Here is a 4,699-nt window from a genome sequence, read left to right on the forward strand (position 1 = left end):
ATGATCTGCTCAGGTCCCTTCCGACCCTAGAAACTATGAAACTGGTCACGTCTGCACCCTTACCCCTTGTGTGTCAGACCTGCCCCCCTACGCCAACTGTGGGATGTGCCTGCCCCCCCTCATGGGTCACACCTGCCCCCCTACACCACCTATGGGATGTGCCTGCCCCCCCCATGGGTCACAGCTTCTCACCCTATCTCAGGTGTGGGTCACGTCTGCCCCCCTACCCCACACATGGGTCATACCTCCCCATACCCTCTGGCGGACCCTTGATCCCCTCCAGGCTGTTGGACCCCCAGCCTTCTTACTACATCCCTCATCTTGAATTAACTGGTATCAGGCAGCCATTTTGAACTGATTAACCTCCCCCTAATGTCCCCAAATGTCTGTACTTAACCCACAAGTTAGTAAAATAAGCATTTAGTGGCCTCACAGGGCTAAGACAGTGAAAAAAGTCTCTCCTTTTGCACACAGACTCCTATAAAGCAGTCTGCATGCTTTAGTCCCAGGGATTGTTTGCTCATGTTCTCATGCAATGTTCTCTCCCTATGGAATAGGTCCAGTGTACTGAGGAAAGAAATGTATTTCATCCTCCCTAAAAATGAAGGAACTTGTACATGTACACACACACACACACACACACACACACACACACTAATTTGATTTGAAGGATTCCTAGGTGAGGCTAACTGCCTCAGGCACAAGTTTTTCCTAGTGGCTGGGAGGAGGAGGAGAGCTCAGCAACACACCCATTTGGGTTCATCCCTTAAATGTTACTACCTAGCACTTAGTGCTTTTGCACCTCACGAACCCAATTCTGCATAAATTAAAACTACACAAGTTTTCACAGTGAACATCCAGGAATAATGAATCACAGATTGTGTATCACCAACTTTGTAGTTCCACAGTTACTACCATCATCTCAGGGCAGTATTCATAGCAACATTTGCCCCATGGTCCAGATCATTATATCTGTCTGTCCATGGACCCATAGATCATGCCTCTGCCCCAGTTTCCTTCAATTTAATTTGGAGAAAACTGACATAGAACAGTTTCCCATGACATGGAAGAGTTGTAAATTCCTTTCACAAGACTGCCACTGCTATATTAACAGGAGATAACTATGGTACAGTAAAAGTTCTGTTATCCAGCACCTTACAAGCCGGCATGCTCCACTAGCCGGCATGCTGGCTTGTAAGATAAACTGAAACCAGAAGTGCCCACTGTGGCATTTCCGGTTTCTCTGAGCCCTCATTGTTTGGGGCAAAGCAGCCTGCGCTGCCAAGCCCCCATGGCCTGGGGGCATAACAGGCTGCATGGGGCTGTGCAGGACCTTCCTCTCTGTTCCGCGGGGCGGTGATGCCGCGGGAGGGGCAGAGGGACATCCCAGATGCGGCGTATGAAGTGGCACCTGGGGTTGCTCAATTATCCAACATATTTTGTTATCTGGCATCCCCCATTCCCGGGGGATGCCGGATAACAGAGCTTGTACCTTACTTGGTGTTGGTGAAGTGGCAGCTGAAATTGTCAGTTTTTGACAGCAAAGATGGAAACGGCTTAGAAGAAGTCCCAAGGAGAAAAACCAGAATTATAAAATGATGACCTATGAAAGGCTGAAGAAATTTGGTTTTAGTCTAGAAAAGGAAAGACTGAGGGAGACATGGTAAGAGTCTTGCAATAGGTAGAAAGTTGTTAAAGGAGAATAGTGATCAATTGTTGTCCCTGTTCACTGAGGTAAGTACACAATTAAATAGGCTTCCTTTGCAACAAAGAGGCTTTAGGCTTGATCTCAGGAAAATCTTTCTGTTTGCTAGGGTTACAGAAGACTGGAACAAATTGCCTAGAGAAGTTGTGGAATCTCCTTCACTGGAGGTTTTTAAAAAATTAGACCAATACCTGTTAGGGAGTTTGCCCAGGGAACATCTACTTGATCCTTTCTTAGAGCAGAGGTACCTGTCAGTCCTACATTTCCATGATCCCACTTGCACAGAACTGTAATGATCCTTCTATTTTTATGGGAGTTTTTGCCCCTGGAAATTAAGAAGTATTTTGCTTCATGCATGCAAATGTCATGACCATCATCTTGGCTAACACCAGAGACTCCTGCAGACAAGGAGAAGAGCCCCAGTGTGACATGATGGTCACCCACTTCTATATCACAGGTGTTGAACTGACACATTTTGAATGCAAGGAGCATACAATTTACAGTTGAGTAAAACTGAACGTTGCAATAGGTCTAAACTGTATGCAGCAGGCAGAAAAAGTGAATGTACAACACACTGGCCAGTAGATAACAAGGAAATAAAATGGAAAAGGAAAACTTTCATTGTGCATGTCAGAATTTCTGCAGTATTTTGTTGGCTACCGCATCCATGCCAGGGAATTGACAAATATTTCACATATCTGTTCTTAAGATGTTACCTGGCATTTTGCAGCTAAGAATCAGGCATGGTTGTCACCTCCAGAAAATGGTGCATAGTAGGATCTTATTTCAGCAAGTAATCTCTCAGGAACAGTAAAAATGATCTGACAGCATAAATGTTACATCATAATTTTTATGCAATGGCTTTAAAAAAGATTGTCTGAGATCACAGAAGAATATTTTGGTTTGTGAATTGTATTCTTAACCTTTGAACATAAGTGTTTCAGATCATGTTAGTCCCATTTAAGAGGATATTCTGTATAAAGCCATGTTAGAGAATATGTACGATGCTTTTTGTTTTGTGTTTGGCAGCAAGAACAAAGTCCCTGGAACCAACCCCACACACTGCTCACAATCAAGAAAATGTTTACACAGGAAACAGAGCTGCCTAACAGCTCAGATTTAGCTTTGATGGAGAAGTTAATGACAAGTTATTTTTCTTTAATGACGTGATCAATGGATACATATTAAAAGTTGAAATTCTCAAGATATTTCAGTGAACTAAAGGAAAAATAATGACCTTCATATTAGGCTAATTTAATTTCCTAAAGTAATTTGTTTAAGCACTGTCTGCAAAACATGGCTGTACAAATGACAGCACAAATAACTGTCTATGGTAAAATCTACATCGGCTCCTGACGTATCTCCAATGTACTTTGTAGTAGACCTGTGTGAAGCAGAAAGTATTCGCTTTGGATTTGTATTTGGTGGGACAGTGATTTGAATCACTGTCCCGATTCGATTCAGCCGAATCCAAATCTGAAGATATTCGGTGCTGAATCTTATTTGGCCATAGACTATACAGGCAGGTAGTGCCAGTGCAAGCCCCGGCTTGAGCTGGCAGCCCCAGCAGAAGCTGCAGCTTGTTTGGCTGCTCCCCAGCTGCCCCCTGCCAGGGCAAGGCAGGCAGTGCTGGCAGCCTCAGGACAAGCTGTGGGGGCTGAGGGGGATAATCAGGGAGCTGGGGAGAATCCCCTGTTCATTCCCCCATCCCCATATCATTCCCCCCAGCTCCCTGTTTGATTCCCCGGTTCCCAGTTCAATCCCCAGCTCCCAATCATTCCCTACAGCCCCTGTGGCTTCTCCCAAGGCTGCCAGCTTTGTCTGCCTTGCCCAGCAGGAGCAGCCAGATGAACCACAGCTTGAGTCGGCAGCCCTGGGAGAAGCCACAGGGGCTGGGGGGAACAATCGGGAGCTGGAGGATTGAACTGGGACCTGGGGAATTGAACCAGGAGCTGGGTGGGAAGCCCCTGTTCATCCCCCTAGCCCCAGCTCCCGGTTCAAGTTCCCAGTTCCTGGTTGGGTCCCCCAGCTTCTCGATCATTCCCCTCAGCTCCCATGGCTTCTCCCGGGGCTGCCAGCACTGCCTGCCTTGCCCCAGTGGGGGCAGGGAGCCAGGGGAGCAGCCAAATGAGCCACAGCTGCTCCCAGGGCTGCCAGCTCAAGCTGAGGCTCATCCGGCTGCTCCCACCAGCACTGCCTTGTGCCTGCCTGTACAGTCCATGGCCAAATCTCTCTGAATTGATTCAGAGGCTTCCAATTCCATTTGGAGAGATTAATGGGTCTTCTGATTTGATTTGGATTCAGAGATTCGGCTGCCAAATCAGGCTGAATCTCCTCCAGATCGAATTTGCTACCGAAGCTTTGCACAACCCTACTTTTTAGGGTTTTTCCTGGGACACTGGATGTGGACATCTGAATGATCCCACTTAGTCCTGGGAGAAAATGTTCTCCCCCAGGACAAATGCAACACCTGTTTGTAGTCTGAGAGATACAAACCTACATTCACCCTTGAGGATAGCTCCTCTATTACCAGGCAACAGGCTAGTCAGGAGGATAGGAGCACTATTCACCTCTTCTTTTGAAGTTAGGCTTCTATATTAGAAAGGATGCAAGATTCACAGAGTGAAAAGGAGATAAAAGATATTAGGGCAATCAGTGAGAACAGGAGTTCCTGTCCTGTCCAGAATTACTTACATTTTTGGGCAAAAACTGTCTAACGTAAAATGCCCAAATAGTCCTCAGTGGCCCTTTTGTTACTCTTTGGAGCCACCTATTGTGAAATAGGTGGGTCCTATTGATGATGGCCTCCCCCTGCACCTATTGTAAAATAGGATGTGGGGGTCATAATTGATCATAAAATGAATATGAGCCACCAGTGTGATGAAGAGCAAACAATATGCTGGTATGCATCAACCAATGAATCTCAAGCAAAACTAAGGGAGTTATTCTCCCTTTCTACTCAGCATTGGTGAGGCTGCAGCTGGAGTACTGTGT

Source organism: Gavialis gangeticus, unplaced genomic scaffold, assembly GCF_001723915.1.
Source record: "Gavialis gangeticus isolate Ggan-Ray unplaced genomic scaffold, GavGan_comp1, whole genome shotgun sequence".
NCBI classification, from domain to species: domain Eukaryota; kingdom Metazoa; phylum Chordata; order Crocodylia; family Gavialidae; genus Gavialis; species Gavialis gangeticus.